This window comes from Dasypus novemcinctus, chromosome 20 (genome assembly GCF_030445035.2).
Source record: "Dasypus novemcinctus isolate mDasNov1 chromosome 20, mDasNov1.1.hap2, whole genome shotgun sequence".
Lineage (NCBI taxonomy): Eukaryota > Metazoa > Chordata > Mammalia > Cingulata > Dasypodidae > Dasypus > Dasypus novemcinctus.
The window spans coordinates 36,740,185-36,758,884 of record NC_080692.1 but is presented as its reverse complement, the minus strand read 5'-3'; the positions used below and the strand labels follow the sequence as shown (position 1 = coordinate 36,758,884).

General features: G+C 39.8%; 1 long non-coding RNA gene across 1 annotated transcript; it reads right to left on the bottom strand.

Moving 5' to 3' along the window:
* Positions 1-7,520: 7,520 nt before the first annotated feature.
* Positions 7,521-18,199, bottom strand: LOC139437092 (uncharacterized). Its single transcript, XR_011646677.1, has 3 exons — positions 17,919-18,199; positions 16,238-17,091; positions 7,521-7,866 (listed from the first exon to the last, which is right to left on the bottom strand). It is a non-coding gene; the product is annotated as an uncharacterized lncRNA (long non-coding RNA).
* Positions 18,200-18,700: the final 501 nt, after the last annotated feature.

The window sequence follows — 18,700 nt, the reverse complement described above, 5'->3', positions numbered from 1 at the left end:
TTCTGCCCCAAATGAATTTGTGTCCCAGGGAAAAAGGAAATTATGTCTGTAATTGGAAATTCATATAAATGTGTACGGGTAGTCCATGTCTAAGAAGAATATGCATGACTGAAAAGTGGAAATAAGTAACTAGAAAGGTAGCTCTAGAGGGAGAACTAGGAATAGGAAGTGGCTGTGAAATATGTGGTTAATAACAGTTGTCAAATGCACCTTTGTAAGCCACCTCTACTGTAATTATACTATCATTTTCATTAGTATTGTCATTATAATTATTATCATTGTTTTAACAAGGTTGGGCAAAATTAAAAGCTGTAGACAGAGAAACAAAGGAGCGGACTGACCTTTACTGTTTTACCCGATTTCTGAAGCCTTTTAACCACTCCTATTAAGAGTGAGCCGCTCATTTCCAATCCACCCTTCACCTGAATTCTGCACAACCTAAATCTTTGAGACCCCACAAGAGCAGACCAATGAGGTAGGGGAATGTGGCCAAAGTTATTATTCTAGGTTAGGTTGAACTTGTGGAGTTTTTCAGAAGATAGAGAAATGATCAGCACAAACTGACCAGAGTTATTCTTGTAGATACTCCATTCTTTCCAGTTGGAAGGGCTGAAAACAAATAAAACTTCCTGGTACTTCCATCTGAAGAAGGTCGTGCAGCCTGCATGGCCGGGCATGGACTGAGCCTGGCTGATTCCAGAGGAAGGGCTCTGAAGCCTTGAGATGCAGAAGTTTCTACACTTTGGCTACTGTGACATTTGCACAACGAACTGAGCTATTGCACACTCTGGGTTTCTTGAGGTCTGTGTCAGAAGTGTTTTTGAAATCTTTGTATTGCAAGCAGCTAGCACCTAGAACATGGTATGGCATGCATATGTTAATATGCAATAAACATGGTTGGACAAATGAGTTAATAAATGACAAGGTAAAAATTTCACCCACCAGTACAGAGAGATCACATGGATGCTTGTTGGTATCTGGAGGGAAAAAACTGTCTCCCATGAAAAATCTAAAAGTTAAACCAACTCATCAAATGGGGTCTGGATTTACATGCCTTTGTGGTCCAAGAACTCCCAAACTGATAAATTAACATGAAATTCTGTCCCCTTGGACACTTGCAGAAAAGGTAAAACAACTATGGAAAGATCATCTACATTGCAATGACAGATACAGGCCATTATGTATCCTTCCATAACCTACAGAATTGAGTGGGAGAGTGTGCAAACTACAATATAAACTATAATCTATACTTAGTGGCAATGCTCCAAATGTGCTCATCAATTGCAATGAATGTACCACACTAATCAAAGAAATTGTTAATGTGGGAAAGGGTAGGAGGTATGGGGAGGGAGGCATATGGGAATCCCTTATTTTTGTGTGTGTAATCTAAGTATCTTTTAAAAAAATAAATATATTAAAAATAAAGAAAGATAATCTAATAATTTGGCTGCTTAGGATTCATACCAATAATGGTCCAAATAAGATGAACTCGTTATCCCAAATTACAAAATACTTGAAAAAGTATTCAAGTACATGAATTGGGAGACACAAAAAAATTAAAAAAAATTAAAAAATAGAGAAAACTATTGAATAGGAGGAAAGATTTTAGCCAACTACCTAGAATTCAGCAAAGAGACACAGTAATGGACAAAATGAAAGAGGTTAAGACACAGGGTGGTTTAAATGGGGAGGTCCAATATAAAGAAGTAAATCTTCAATATTTGGAAAAAACAAAGCCTTAGGGTGTGCTTAAATTGAAGAAAGACATGAATTCATATGATTAGAAAGCACAGTCCTGAGCCATGTAATATAAAACCCCAGCCACACCTATCCACAACAAAATGAAACAGAATGCCAAAGGATTTCAGAAACATCTGGAAATAACTGATGAGAAAAGGAGACCTTCAGACTGACTTCAGATTTTGCAACAGAATCAGAGGCAGCCAGAAAATTATGGAAAAACATTTTCACAGTGTGAGAGAAAACAGCTTTCAAACAAAACAGGTCAACTATCATTTCACAGTGAGGAGAAAATAAAGACCTTTTTAGCCAACGCAGCAATTATTCACCACTTACAGACCCTTGTAAATAAGAGATTCACTTTGGACAATTAGATATTGTACAAAGAGAGGAGAAATCAAATGCAAATAGATTGGAAAATATATATGTCAGCCAAACAATAGCAGTATGAAACATTAATGATAATCGTGACAAATTATAGGAACATGACAAAGTAAAACTTAACTGCTTGAAAAAAAACATAGAAGCCAGGAGGACAGGAATATGTGTAAACCTTCTAAAAGCCTTGTGAGAAATGTAGAGATAGTGATTAATTTTGGTCTGGGCTAAGTTAAATATAAATGTTAGAAATACATTGAAACTCTCTTAAAGACTAGAGAATGTAAAATTCATAAACCAAAAAAAGGATTAAATGGAATAAAGAAGGCCCAGGTAATCTAATAGAAGTAGGAAAGACATTTTTACAAGAAGCATAAAAAGCATGGTAAATCAAACCATGAATAATATCTTAAAAATGAATTTAAATATAATGTAAATTAACTAGAAAATTAATTCTATCTTTATCCATAAACAAAAAGTCTAACTAAAATATAAAGATTTATAAAAATATAAATAAAAGAGATAGAAAAAAATGATACCAAGCAAATACTTAGCTAAAGGAGGCTGACATCTTTAAATTAAATTAAGTAAACATAAATTGTAAGCAGAAAAGCATAATTATAGACAAAGAGACACACTAACTAGGATAAAAGGAAAACTTTGCTGGGAATCAATGAAAACTAATTTGCACTTGACAATATATCTTCAAAACATATAAAGCAAAAATTGTGAGAATTTCAATATTTGAAAAATCTACAGTTAGAGCCAGAGACTTTAGCCATTAATGGATTAATCAAGCAGAAAAATAAAAGTTTTGAATAGCACAAATAACATTTGATAAGACAGGCATATATAAGGCTCTGCATTCAACAATAAAAGAATAACAAATAAAGAATTTTATACAAATATAGAATATTTCTAAAAATTTACCATGTATTGGCCAAAAAAGGTCTTGAATAATGCCAACAAATAAGCACACCTACGAATAACCACACCTACAGGAACACAAACCAGTTCATTCTACCATGAGACCTATAATTTTATTTTCTTCAGTAGTTCTTATCTGGTTTAAAAATCAAGAACTTACTAGTTGTATAAATGAAATAAATTCCTTTAAGTTTTTAACATTTTATGGAACAACTTGAATAACAGGGACTGGGGAACGGACGTGGCTCAGTGGTTGAGTGCCTGCTCCCCATGTACGAGGTCCTGGGTTCAATCCCCAGTTACCTACAACAGAAAAAGGAACTAACTATAAAAGAGTTGTCGGTCTGAACTGTAAAGCCATCTGGGCCTGGGAGATTTTAGAGGGCAGGTATTTGGCTATCACTTTAGTTGCCTTCATGTTCATTGATCTTTTCAAATTTTCTCTTCAAATTTTCTTTCTTTTTGTGCCAGTTTTGGGTTTAATACTTTTGTGCTCGCAGATCTCTCTCTCTCTTATTAATGTTTCAAACGATAAGTTTCTATAAAAATCTTTACTATATTTTGTACTCCATTGCACTGATTTCTTACCATAGCTTTATTATTTCTTTTCTTGGGTTGTTCTTTTGCTCTTTTCCCAACTTTATTATCCATTCCATCGCAAAAATTATTATTTTTATTAATCTAATTATATACCACAAAAAATTTGAAAGATCACTCAGTTTAAGAGGTTGTCACCTCTTAGAGTAGAATTATATGCTATTTATTCTATTATACTAAAAAAATTTCAGGAGAGCAAATGTGGCTCATGCAGTTGAGTGCCTGTTTCCCACATGGGAGGTCCTAAAAAAAAAACAAAAAACAAACAACAAGCGAAGCAAACCAAAAAAACAACTCGGGAACCGTTGTGGCTCAGTGGTTAAGAGCCAGCTCCCCACATATGAGGCCCCCAGTTCAATCCCAGGTCCTTGGTACCTAAAAAAAAAAATTGGGTGGAGTGGATATAGCGCAGCACCTGCTTTGCATGTACGAGGTCCCAGGTTCAATCCCCGGTACCTTCTAAAAATTATTTGAAAAGAACATTTTATATTCGGGGGAAAAAATGAAACACAATTGAATATAAATATTGAACAGCTTGAAAGAGAAGCATTAAGCAAGCAGAATTTTGTCACCATACTAAAATTCAATATCATGGTACTTTAAATCAGTGGTTCTTAATGAGAGGCGGCTTGACTTTGCCCCCCGGGAGACACCTGGCAATGTCCGGACATATTTTTGGCTGTCGCAGTTGTGGCAGTGGAGGTGCTACTGGCATCTAGTGAGTAGAGGTGAGGACAGGGATGCTGCTAAGCATCCCAAAACACATGGGGCAGACCCCTTTCTCTAACGCACGAGCTGAATGCTTAGCTCATTCATTTTCAACCCCTCAATTCCTGATAAATTTATGTAAAGCTATATATTTCTCTCACAGTACTAATTTAGCCAGCTCCCACAAATTTTGATATATTTTGATCTATTATTCAGATCTAAGTATTCATTTATTTCCTTTTATCATTTTGTCCTTTATTTCATTTTATAGTTGGGATTATCCAATAATATGAATTCTTGAATTTCAAATATTTGGAATTATTAAACTATTCTTTTAATTTTAAATTCTAATTTTATTATCTTATGATCATAAAATCTAGCTTAAGTGATGCTGATACTCTGGAAATATTGAAGTTTTCTTTGAAATATTCCCTCAATATAGAATAGTTTTGGAAATTTGGTAAAGAAAGAATGAGTATTCTTTGTTTGGTAGAGTTTTTGCATTTCAAAGACAGATATGTTAAAATCACCAGGTTTAAAATTTATTTAGTCCTCAAGTTCTGTATCTTGTTGCTTAAGATATTCTCAGGTGGCAAATTTAGGTGCACTCATATTCCTGATGGTTATATTTTTCTGTTCCAGTAGTCTTTTTTGCAGTAGAAAACATACTCCACTTTTCCTTGACTTTTATTCTGCAAGCCAGAAAGACACTTAATGTAACATTAAGACAGTTACTCCAACTTTCCTTTGGTTGACATTTGCTTGGTATAATTTTTCCATTCCTTTATTTTAAACATCTCTGAATTCTTTTTGTTTTAGTGTGTCTCCTAGAGACCACACATAACTAGGTCTCTTTATAACAATCTATGATTTGGCAGTTCCTCGGGAAACTAAATAAAGAATTGCTATATGATCCAGCAATCCTACTACTAGGAGTATATTGAAAAGAACCAAAAGTAAGGTTGTGAACAGATTTTTGCACACAGATGTTCATAGCGGCATTACTCACAATTGCTAAAAGATGGAAACAACCTAAGTGTCCATCAACCAATGAATGGATAAACAAAATGTGATATATGCATACGATGGAATAATATTCAGCTGTAAGAAGAAATCAATTGGGGAAGCACATGACAACACTGAGGAAACTTTAAGACATTATGCAAAGTGAAAATAAGCCAGTGACAAAAGGGTAAATATTGTAAGGTCTCACTGACACAAATTAAACACAATGAGGAGATCTGTGGAGTTGCACTATCGAGTGCAGATTGCTGGGGGACAGACTGTGGATTGAGAATGGGGCGTTGATGCTGGATGTATGTAGAATGCTTAATAAGTTCAATTGTAAATATGTGGTAATGGATGGCGTTGACGGTAGAACATTAAAAGGAGTGTAACAAACACTGTTGATTTATGGATGTGATTGTGGCTGAAACAAGGAGACTAGGGAGGTTAATATTAGTTGGAGGACAGCTGGAGGATAATAGAGGGAATGTGCTTTTGGCAGTGGATGAGGATTGTGTTTAATAATGTAAATACAGGAATGTTCTACTACAAGCTGTTAAGAATATGGTGATACATAGGAAAAATAGAGCTAATGTAATTTATAGAATATAGTTAACAATGATACTGTAACATTTTTGTAACATAAGCAAAGGAGGTACTGTATTAATGCTAAAGGTAAAAAAAAAGAATATGGGGTTTGGTTTTATGAGATAATGAATATCATTAAGTGTTTTTTTTCTCTACTTCATCTTTTTCATTAACAAGGAGACCTTGATTATGTCATTTGAGTATTCTGTGTTCATCAGTGTATCTTTCTGACCACTAGAGGAATAATTGAGTTAACGTTGGGATTAGATGACATAAAAGTACCTGAACAGAAAGTAATGCTTCCATAAATTTTTTAGCTGCGTTTTGTCTGTTATTTTATTTTTTGAATTTGAAATAAAGTTTAAATTTAAAAAAGCAATCTGTGATGATAGTCTGTATTTTGCCTGTTGGGCTTACATAAATTTACATTAATTAGAATTACCACTACCTTAGGACTTTGTTCTATACCATAATGCCTTTTACACAATTGATTAAAGCCTTTCTCACTCTATAATAATTTGTTTATATGTCTTTCTATTCCTCCAGAGACTAAGTAGCTAGAGGACAGATATGAATTTTAATTATACAATATCTGGAATAGAACAGGTAGTTCATAAGAGTTTGTAGAAGAAACGAATGAAATATTATCATCATTCTTAAAAATTTTCCTGTCACTGACACAGTAACTTGTCTTCATAAATTCAACTTAGCAAATAATTATTAAGTGCTTATTATTTGCAAGGCAATGTACCATGAGTTACGTTGGAATACATCTTTGAGTTGAGCATAATCTTCTCTCTTCTGGTATCTACAATCTCATAAAAATTATATGGAATCCAGTAAAAATACTATTACATGACAATATAAATACGCACACAAATAACTGTTCTATATTAGGTAAAGCACAGGACATTCAAATCCATGGTGCCCTGTTGGAGAAGTTAGTTGTCATCTCTGAGCCACCAATTACCCCACAGAAAATTATCAAAACTAAATTATCAGTGTCTAAGATAATACTTTGAACTATATTTTGTAATCATATATATATGTAAATTTTCTTATAGATGTGTTCAGTTGTTTGCATACCTTTTATTCCTTGTTATCTTTGATAATGTCTACTTTTGATATAAGTAATAAGAATTGCCTCTTTTTTTGCTCATGTACTTTATTTTTTAAATTTTTTGGTGTACACAGTGAATGGGAATTCTCTCCTTAAAGCAGCATTCAAGTCCAAGACAGTTTAAATAAGTGGCCACATACTTTGTCCTGCATAAATTTACTTTGGGAGGATAAATTTAGAAAATCACAGAAATGTTTCATTCCCTTTCCCTTTCTTGATCTTTTCTTTCAGAATATTCAAAATGCCTTGGGTTCTTCAAGTCCCCTGTGTTTAAGTAGCTAATTCTGATCTTAAATCGTATGGCCACCATTCTTACAAGCCAGGCTTGGCAAAGCTGTCCATGAAAGTCTATGTCGTTGTTTTCTTTTTGTGCAACAGAAAGACATGCTGGCAAGGTAACCAGTGAGTCAGTTTCTTTACTTATCTTTGAGCCTACACAGGAAACTCCGAGCCAGATGAACTGTGATTGGTCCTAGAATAGGTGGGTCTATGTACAAAGCACAGTATGTGGAGGCTGAGAAATCCAAGTTAATGTTTCAGGTTAGCTAAGGTCAAAACTGATCACTAGTTGTTCCAGTGAAAGTTTTATGTTTGCACCATTGTCCGTTTGACTCAGTTCTGGCACTGAAAAATGAAGTGTTAAAACACTGCTTTTCTCGAGAGTCTGCAGTATAGAGAACAGCCAATATGTGCATGTGAGTTCCTACTTGTTTCCAAGAATATTTGGCTTCAAAGCCGTTATCCCCAGAAATCTTCCAGTTCTGGCAGCTGATCTTGTGAGAAAGTTCATATGTCATCGCCAGCTGAAGATGAGAAGAAAGTACTGAAAGTCATTCCAACAAATACAGTGTAATTTTTGGGAAAAGGGAAAATGATATAAAGCTTTCCAGTAAATGTTCAGTAAATGTAAAAAATTGTATGTAGAGGAAGGAGAGGCTTTTGGATAGCTGTCCTATCTCTTATGAGTTAATTTGTGTGTATTACTTATAGATTATATGCTCATATTATTTTTTCTCTTCAAACTTAAAAGTGTACTTTGTTTTAAGCTATTTGGCATAAGTGAGAGGCTTGTTTGTGCAGACTAGAAAAAAATGGAGAAAAGAAAGAAATGAAACAGGACAATTTTTAAATAGTAATTATTCATATTAATTTCATGAAAAAATAATGAAATTAAATAAGTCTGCACCTTGGGCAACTTTCCAAATATTCTTGTTTCCTTTCCACTGAACATTTTTTTTCAGGTTCCAAGGCCAGAGATTGAACCCAGGACCTTGAATGTGGGAAGCCAGTGGCTCAACCACTGAGCAGCATCCGCTACCCTGAGTTGGTTTCTTTGTTTGTTTGCTTGTTTTTTGTTTGCTTGTTTGTTTTTTTCAGGAGGTACCAGGGACCAAACCCAGGACCTCCCACGTGGGGAGCAGGTGCTCAACCTCTTGAGCCACATCCGCTCCCTCCATTGAACTTCTTAATATATCCCAGTCCACAAAAGTTTGGTGTTGAACATATAGTCAACTTCTCTGTACAACTGCATGTTGTAAGTCATGGTCCACTCCAACAGATCATATGTGAAGAGTCTAGATCTAAAGAAAACCCAGAATGGGAGAACTGACATCCCAAACCCAGTAAAGGAGCGTATCCCTTTTTCTTCTTCCAGGGGAGTCTTCCTGTTGAAGTGGTTTCACTAATATTTCCTTAAAGAGAGAACGGACTTTTCATATATTTGAATTATAAATTAAACTTACAGTGTTGTTAACTGGAGATGCTTCAGGAATATTGAAAGGCACCAAGAGGGTAATCAGTTCATTTAAGAGCTGGATTGCTACATGAACCAAAATTATAAACAATGTGAGTGAAATCACATTTTTCCTTTCTTTGAGCATACTATATAATTATTTAGGATTTCAAAATACCGGAATTTCCTAGCGTCACAAGGAATTGAATTTACATTACAATTAAAGCAGTAATTTGCAGTAAAAGTTCCTGCTGTAGTGGGCTAAGGACAACTTCACTGAGCTTTCACGGTGTTTAAGCAGCGCACTGTTTCACGGAGAAGTTCAATTTGAGAACATAAATGAGCACTTGCTGCGGGCTGGACAGTGTGTAAGGTCCTGGATTACAGCAGTGAATGTGTAAGGTACAATCCCTGGCTTCTCTTGAGAAGTTTAAAACACAATGTGGAACACAGTCATGTAGACAATTTCAAGACCTATGAAAGAATGCTCAGAGTGTTACCGTGAGAACACACCAGAGGCATTTAGCTCAGTATGAAATTCAACAGTCTTTCTAGAGACCACAGTTCCAGAGATAATGAGTCAGAGTCTAGTAGGTAAATATGTGCAGGGTGGAGGAAGAGGAGGGGACAGGCAAATGTACCATCGACAGTCAAGGAGAGGAAGTGGACTTGGCCCAGTGGTTAGGGTGTCTGCCTACCACATGGGAGGTCTGCGGTTCAAACCCCGGGCCTCCTTGACCCGTGTGGAGCTGGCCCATGCGCAGTGCTGATGCGCGCAAGGAGTGCCGTGCCACACAGGGGTGTCGCCACGTAGGGGTGTCCCCACACAGGGGAGCCCTACGTGCAGGGAGTGCGCCCCGTAAGGAGAGCCGCCCAGCGTGGAAGAAAGTGCAGCCTGCCCAGGAACGGTGCTGCCCACACGGAGAGCTGACACAACAAGATGATGCAACAACAACAACAACAAAAAGACACAGATTTCTGGTGCAACTGACAAGAATAGAAAAGCACAGAAGAACACACAGCGAATGACACAGAGAGCAGACAACTGGGGAGGGGGATGGGGAGATAAATCAATAAAAAATAAATAAACAAATAAATAAATAAAAACAACAGTCAGGGAGAGGGTATATGGAAAGGGGGAGAACAGAAGTGACTGTCATTCAGAGAGGAAGAAGGTATGTGCTAGAAAAAAAACGAAACACAGTCCTAAGGGAGTTTTCAAAGGAAGGAGAAATAACACCCAAACGGGAAACTTAAGAAATACATGTAGAGTGTGTGGTATTTAAGATAAGCCTTTAAAAATGCCCAAGTTGGCAGAAGACTTGGCCCAGTGGTTAGGGCATTCGTCTATCACATGGGAGGTCCACGGTTCAAACCCCAGGCCTCCTTGACCCGTGTGGAGCTGGCCCATGCGCAGTGCTGATGCGCCCAAGGAGTGCCCAGCCACGCAGAGGTGTCCCCCACGTAGGGAAGCCCCACACGCAAGGAGTGTGCCCCGTAAGGAGAGCCGCCCAGCACGAAAGAAAGTGCAGCCTGCCCAGGAATGGCGCCGAACACAAGGAGAGCTGACACAACAAGATGATGCAGCAAAAAGAAACACAGATTCCCATGCCGCTGACAACAACAGAAGCAGACAAAGAACACACAGCAAAATAGACAGAGAACAGACAAGGGGGGAGGAGGGGAGAGAAATAAATTAATTTTTTTAAAAAAGTCCAAGTTTCCACAAAGATGGGAATGCAGTAAAAGAGAGGAAGCAATAAAACGAGCAGAGGGATTATGGCAAATGCTGAGGGACATCTTAGAAACGAGCTGCCCAGTTTGTCCAGAGCATTGGTTACATGTAGGAAAATAGTGAAAGAAAAGAACAAGAAAGAGCTACAAATAGAGGGAAGGAAACTTTAATGAGCACCTACTATGTCATAGACATGTACCGGGTAGTTTACAAGGATTCTCTCATTAAATCCTTACTACACTTTATGAAACAATTATTATCACTCATGTGTGACAATAAGGAAATGACTTATCCAGGTTACACAGCTAGATTAAAATAATAATGATAAATAATAATAACAGCTCCTTTCATTTACTTTCTGCAAACACTGGCTAGGGACTTCACATGCATTGTCTCATTTAAGCCTCATGACACCTCTATAAGCCACTTTCAGGCATCACCCTCATTTTTCAGATGGAGAAAAGGAGGATTAGAGAGATGCTAGAGATCAGTGAGTGCCAGATGAAGCAGAGGTCGTATCCAGTCCTGCGAGCACTAAAGCCCAGGCTCGTTTCCACTGTTTCATGCCACCAGAGACTTGGAAATGCTGGTGAGAGGGATACGGTTTGACTGCCATCAGCAATGGTTCCTGCTGGGTGGCTCAAGAAGAGTGAAGTCCAGGCGAACCTCAGGGGGCTCCCAGGCCGTTGGGAGAGCAAGCTGAACTGGGGCCACGTGGAACTCTCAGCCTCACCAGCCCCTACCCCACCCTGGGCGGGTTTCCATTTCTCCCACCCTTCTCCTGCTCTTTCAAAACAAAACAATTGTGTTACATCTTGTTCCCTTCGGTTTATCTTCCCTTATTTTTTTTTAGGAGGTACCAGGGACTGAAGCCAGGACCTCCTACATGCAAAGCAGACACGACCCCTGAGCTCCACCTGCTGCACTCTTCCCTTCCATTTGATCCAATTCCTACTCCTGCTCATTTATCTCCTACAGAAAGACCAAGAGTCCCCAGTGTGAAATCCTTTTCTTCCCTCAAAAAGTAAAGGCTCCCTTCAATATGCCATTGTGACAGGAAACAAATAATGACAGATTATGAGAAAGACGGGAAGCATGGAGAACAATAAATTGGGAGAATCGGAATCAGGGAGGAGACCATCAGAAGTCAGCCAAGCACTGGCTGTGGGACTGCTGGAACAAGTGCCAGCAGCAGGCTGGATTACGTGTTGGCAGCTCAGCCCACCCCACATTTCACTGCATTTCAGTCCCATCACAATTTCCCCACAGAGAAATCAGATGTGGAAACAATCTCTTATTTCCCAGCCTGTTCCCGTCTTAGCTTGATAAGCAAAGGCATTCTGCACTCTCCTCTTCCTAATATTAACCAGGACTATTATCCTCCATGCCTTCTCCAAACTTCCTTTTCCTAAATTTCATCCTATTTCCAGGGTTTGTAACGACCAGACAATGAAAATAAAGGATAGGAATTGCAGAGAGTTTCCAATCTCTTCTATAAGAATGAGATTTTTCTCTCACTGACCAAATACTGGCGGAAAAGATAGTCTTCTTGTTTCAAGGATTTCAAAGTATATCAATAGCCCATTTAAATGAATGAAGCTCTTGGACTCTGGCTGGGAAATAACAGCAGACAGGGCCCACTGGCAGGCAGGGGTCTGAGGTGGAGCGTATATGTGCCATCTGTTAGGGTTTTGCAGGCCCAGAAGAGGACATCCAAATAGCACTCAGTCCCACAAGCACCGCTTGCATCATAACAGCGAGGACAGCCTGTACCTTCAAACACTGGATTATATAATAATTTCCCTATCTGGTTTAAAAATATCAAGAATGAAATAATCTAGAAATACAAAATCATAGAAATCTATTCCAACCCTTCTGTTTATGAAGAGGCTTTAATGGTTGGCTGAAAGTCCCACAGCAGTTTGGTGGCTGTGTCAGAACTGAGATCTTCTAGCTGCCACTTGGGTTTCCATTGGGCTAGGCCTGGAAGATTCAATCCCTCCCATTTTTTGCATTCTCCTCCCTGTTTTGGTTATCACCAGTGATCCATTCCCAGGGAATGAGTTGAATTGCCTCCCTCCAAAAAGATACGTTCACTTCCTAACCACCCCAGGCCTGGGAAGGTGGCCCTACTTGGAAACAGGATCTTTGGAGATGTTATTAGTTACAATGAGGCAAAACTGGATTAGGGCAGGGCTTCACTCAGTTGACTGATGTTCTTCCAAGAAGCGGGGAGGAGATGCAGGCAGATGCCAGGGAGAAGGTCATGTGAAGATGGAGGAGGCAGAGTGATGAGTCTACAAGCCACGGACACCAAGGGTCACTGGGAAATACCAGAAGACTCAAGGAAGGGTGCTCCCCTGCAGGCTTCAGATGAGCACGGCCCTGCTGGTAGCCTGATGGGGCACTTCCAGCCTCCAGAACTGAGAGACAATGCACTTCTGTTGTTTGAAGCCACCAGTCAGTGGTGCTTTGTCACAGAGCCCTAAGACAGCTAGTGGGAAACACTGAAGTTAACACTAAGCCAGTCTTTACTAAAATAACACTTTTTTGCATGTACTCCATATTATGCGCCAGCCATTCTGTTGTCAGCTCCAGATGTATCATCTTATTTAATCCATCCAACAGTTCTGTTGGTTGGTTTTTATTCCCTAATTATACCAGTGAGAAATGTGAGGCTTAGTTTAAATAATTTGCTGAATGTCACATACGGAGTGAGTGGCAGAGGTAGAATTCAAATCCAGGCTTTCTTATTCCAAACACCAGCAGGGCCTTTCCTATGACCTTGTCTTCAAAGTCCAGCTTAATGTAATGGTTGTTTGTCCGAGGAAGTACTAAAGTATGGAAGAAAAACCAAGGGGGAGTGAAGGTGGAGAGTGTTCACAGAAGGAATTTGGTGATTTGAGTCATGCAGCTGCCAGATTTTCTTCCAGCTAATCTCATAAAAAAGATTTAAAGTTCCATTGGAAGAAAGTACCCTTGGATTAAACACAAGGTCCATCCAGGTAGCTCCCTCTGACCAAAAGATTTCAAAGAAGAGCAGATTACCATTTCTCACATTGACTTTAAAAGGTTAGTAAGTGTTCCCAACTCTTCTTAACTCCTCTTAGTAACTAATGTTAACATTATTATGCTTTTTTAAATATTTCTTGAAACTTGATTTCATAATCTTCTTAAACCTTGAAGGTAATGAATTTTATATACTATTAGTTGTTTGAAGTATTATTTCTACCTTCCCTAAAACTGCTATTTATAACCTATAATTGTGTCCTCAAGTTCTTATGTGATTTGGTTAACAAAGCTATCCATTCTCTTCACATCTTCACAAATTTTACACATATCACTATCTGCTGCCATATCCCTCGTGGAGATGGACTTCATCTTCTCATACCCATGCTTTTTCCCATCCCACTTTCAAATCTCCTGTTTCCACCAGTCACCTACATCTCCTTCAACTCCCACAAGTTGCTTAGCTCCCTTCTTGAGGTTATAAGTTTTCTGGAAAAAAGGGCGGGGTGGGGGGAGTTTTTATTTTGGTTAGTTGGAAAGGAGAAAACAAGAATGTGCTTGAGTATGAAATGATGGTAGAAAAGATATGAGAGAGCTCCTTCCTCTCCAGCTAAGACCATGCTACCAAGGGAGAAATTCCCCAGACTTCATCTTTAGCACATTCACACCTGGACGAAGAAACCAGAGTCTAATGAGTAAACAGTCAGTCTCTCCTAACTTAATCTCTAGCCAAGGCAGGAGACATAGAAACTGTTCACTATTTTTTCTTGAGCTAAAGGAACATTTCGTAAATTAAGCCTATATTCCCATTTTTTTGCTGGGATCTAAGCAACTGTAGAAATTGGCTTTGCAGACACTGGGGAGTCTGTATGCTTAATATAACAAACCAGAGTTAGTGTCAGGTGACGGCAAACACAAGTGTTCATAGACTGGTGATTCCTGAAGTAAGTTGAAAGGTTTTGGAAAGCAATATATTTGAGTTGGAGCTTGTTTAGGCAGAGAATTTAGAGTGCAGCATACTGGATAGAGAGATGGGAGTCTTGGGATCTAATACTAAATTCATCCCTTTCTCTGATTTTATAAGTCATTTGATATTCTGGGCCTAAATGTCAACCTGAAAATCCTTAATTCCTGTTGTCTTATTTAACAAGACGCTGAAGGAATTATCACTTTAAATATGTATATCTTTGAATATTTTTATCTCTAGCTCTGAAACTGGGGAGTCAGGGATCCTTGAAGACACAAACACAGACTCACTTAGGCAGGGATCAGAACTTTGGGGAATACTACATGATGTATGAATGGTTAAAACCATAACCATTGGGGAAAAAATACAAAAGAACCATATCCGTTGAAATCACACAGCTCTGTGTTTGAATCCTGTCTCTGCCAGCTCTTTGCTATGTGACCTTGGATAAACTATTTTCCCTCTCCAAGCCTCCATGTTCTCACCTAAAAAATGTGGGTCATTATATTCTGTAGGATTATTATGTAAGATTATATGAGCATGAATAAAAAGTGCTTATCAAAGTACCTATTAAGCAAGCCTTTTATATATGGTCACATTACTTGGCTAGTTCTACACTTTTCCTTCGATATCTGCTATTTTATTTAAAAATTCAAAGCTTTTAATGAAATGAAAAAGCACACATAGGAAATGATTTATACCAGAAAAAAAGCCACAGTTATTCCCAACCAGCATCTCCATTTATTTGATACCCGCCTTCCCTACCTTGCCCCCTGAAGTTTCTGCCCATGATTTCCCAAGTACTCCTCTCATGCTCAAGTGTTGACAAACATTTATTTTAAATTAATCCAGCTAAGACAAATGAAAAGGAATGAAGAGTCGTGTTCCTGGGAAGTTATGTCAATTAACAAGTTTAAGCCCTGGACTTCGCTTTGAATAAGACAACTAAGAGGTTGACACTGTCCCATGGAGTTGGTTGGGTTTCGATTTCTCATTTCACTGTCCTTTGATGTCCCTAGAAAGTGATTTTTGTTTTTATTTTCAGGGTTTTTCCTTCCTAACTCTTCTCTCCTTTGCCTTTTTCCATTACTAGCAAGAGTGAGGGTTTTAGAGATGCCAGTAAAAGAATGATATGAACTTATAAAGCCAGCATTCTGTAAATAAAGCTGAATTGCATGGAACAGGAAAAAAGTTCTGCCTGGAGCCAGGAAAATTCCTCAAAGAGACAAAATGCCTAGCAGTTTAAAACAGAGTTAGAGAAAGGATAACCAAGGACAAAGAGGAGGAGAATTTGTGGGGAAATGCATTGCCTTAGTACTACTTTGCCATTGTTTTAGTCACATAAACACTATAGGAAAGGGTAACTCAACAGAATGCCCTCCAATGACTATACCATTCTGAGAAGCTTTCTCTCCCAGTAATTTCTGGCAGCTCTGCCAAACTTCCCCCTCCTGAATTCTCTCCCTGAATCCAGAATTTCCTGGGCTTGTCTTCAGTGCTGCTCTTCATGCCCTGAAACCAGAGATGCCCCTAAATGCCCATAAAAAGGCCAGCCCAATAACAGTGCAGACCACGTGGTCTTCTCTAAGGCCAGTTGGCTGCCTCAACACATTTTTTAACAAGAGATGCCATTAACTAAATTTGTGATCTGAGAGTAAACTTAAAATTCATAAGGTAGGAGCCATGCCTGGCTGTTTTCCCCACTGTATTTCCAGCCCAGGGAGGACACACCGTAGACACATTTGTTGAATGGATCCATGGTTGGATTGCTGGATAAGAAAATGTAACTGGGAGGCTCCTTCTGGCCCTGCAGGCATGGTCATCCTTCTGTTTTCCTCCTGAGAGCTGGTAGAATAGGACATCTTGTATCGCTCCATGACTTCTGTTCCCTGGTTTATCACGTTGCTGATGTACCTCTCTTGAGGAGATTCCTGTACAATCCGAAAAAGCCAGCCATCAAATCTTCATTGTCGTTTTTGGGAGTGTATCGAAATATTAACCTCCACAGTATGTATTTTTTTTTCTCTCAAAGTTTTTTATTTATTTATTTCTCTCCCCCTCCCCCCAGTTGTCTGTTCTCTGTGTCTATTTGCTGCGTGTTCTTCTTTGTCCACTTCTGTGGACAAAGCAGCACGGGAATCTGTGTTTCTTTTTGTTGCATCATCTTGTTGTGTCAGCTCTCTGTGTGCGTGGCACCATTCCTGGGCAGGCTGCACTTTCTTTCACGCTGGGCGCCTCTCCTTACGGGGTGCACTCCTTGCGCATGGGGCTCCCCCACACGGGGACACCCCTGCATGGCACGGCACTCCTTGCACACATCAGCACTGCACATGGGCCAGCTCCACACGGGTCAAGGAGGCCCGGGGTTCGAACCGCGGACCTCCCATGTGGTAGATGGACGCCCTAACCACTGGGCCAAGTCCACTTCCCAACACAGTATGTATTTTAAAAACACTTTAAATTGGAAAGAAAAGTAAGATTTTCAAGTTTGGATTCTGACAGCATAAAAAACAAACAACTCCAATGTCAGAAGGGTGAAAGAGCAGTTGACATTTGAACTTGGGTGCACAGGGGACATCTGGAACCTGTTGGAAAAGACCAAGTTAATGAACATTACAGAGCTGATGTTTGGAAGTGGAAAAGAGAAAATTCTCTTTAATTCTGGATTGGCAAGAGGAGAGGCAGTAACCTACTAATCTAAAGGGTAAAACACATATTGGATTAAAACTTATCATGTTAATTGGGGTTTAGTGACTAAGTAAAGTACCTATAGAAAGCTTACCAATAGCTAGCTTGTTTCCCCCAAACCAGGCAATGTAGTAAACTGGCTTTTTAGCCCTTTAAATAATTTATTGACAACATAATCATGTGATTGACCCATCTTGGAAAAAGGGCACAGAAGATCAGCCTAAGAGCAAGGTTGTGATTTAAAGAGGGAAACAACCACCCATCTTGTGGGTGGAAATTGTGATGGTCGAATTTGCCATGGATAAGCATGAAAGAATCTCTCTCTTAACATGAGAAAATTTGTAGGAAAAACCGGAATGATATTGGTTCCCTTAGAATTCACTCATCAAATTACAACTGAGCTATTTCCTTTAACAAGGAATCCATTCACATTCATAAATGCTCTCCACAGAGGCGGCAGACAGGAAGGCAACTCCATCTCACTAAGAGGAGAAGAATGAGGCAAGACTCCACCCAGTTGTCATCACTCTTCCTTGAAATAAACCATTACTGAATAGTGCACCCAGCCACCCCAATCCCAGCACTCTGACTGCTCTGAGATTCAAGTCTATTGGTCTGCAGGGTAGAAAAAGTTTTCTAATTGTTCAAAAGATTGTTTTAAAAAAAGAAGAAGAAGAAGAAGAAGCCTAGTGAGCCAAGTGAGCAGTCAGCAGCTGTCACTTACCTCCTTCAGGAGGGATCCTGTTTGTCTCTAGGCCCTCTCAGCACCTAGCACCGTGCGGGGCATCTCACCTCCCCCTCACTGAAAGCATGTTGAGCTCGTTAATTATAAGACAATGCCTTGCCTTCAGAAAATGAGAGGTGAGTGCCCTCTTATCTTAGCTGCACTTTCACACAGTGATGTCCAGTCAAAGCGCGCGTTAGGGCACAGTGTGGACTGAAGTCACAGAACCGGACGGGCAAGTTACAAGGACACTGGACAAGAGAGCAGCTCTGGACACCTCCACCCTCACGAGCAGCTTGGAGAAAAGGCGCAGATGCCCGAGCGGTCCCGCAGCGATAGCTCAGGCCTGACGGGCAGGCAGGTCCACACTGCAACGAGCATAGAAATTGGTGTCCCTTGCCCCCGGAGCCTCTCGCCCCTCCATCAGGGGCGGGTGGAACACTGCGGCTCTGTCTACGGACCAAACCTGAAAGGCTTGTGGTCAGGGCCAGGGGGCAGATCAGAGAAGGAATGAGAAAGGCAAACGCGTGTTCCGGGCAGCTCCCCTCTCTGTGGGCTCTGGCCCGGGTCTAGCCTCAAACATCGGGAAACCACCACTCCTGCCCCAGGGCAGCATCCTGCCGCGGCGCGCATCGGGTCCAGGAGTGCGGGAAAACCGCCCACCCAGAGTACATAATATCTGGGAGGAAGGACTATTTGGGTAAAGTCCCAGGGCTTGCTCGGTGCCAACCAGTCCCACCGTCTCCGGCCCCCTCCCACGGGCCCCTCCCCTTCCAGCTGCT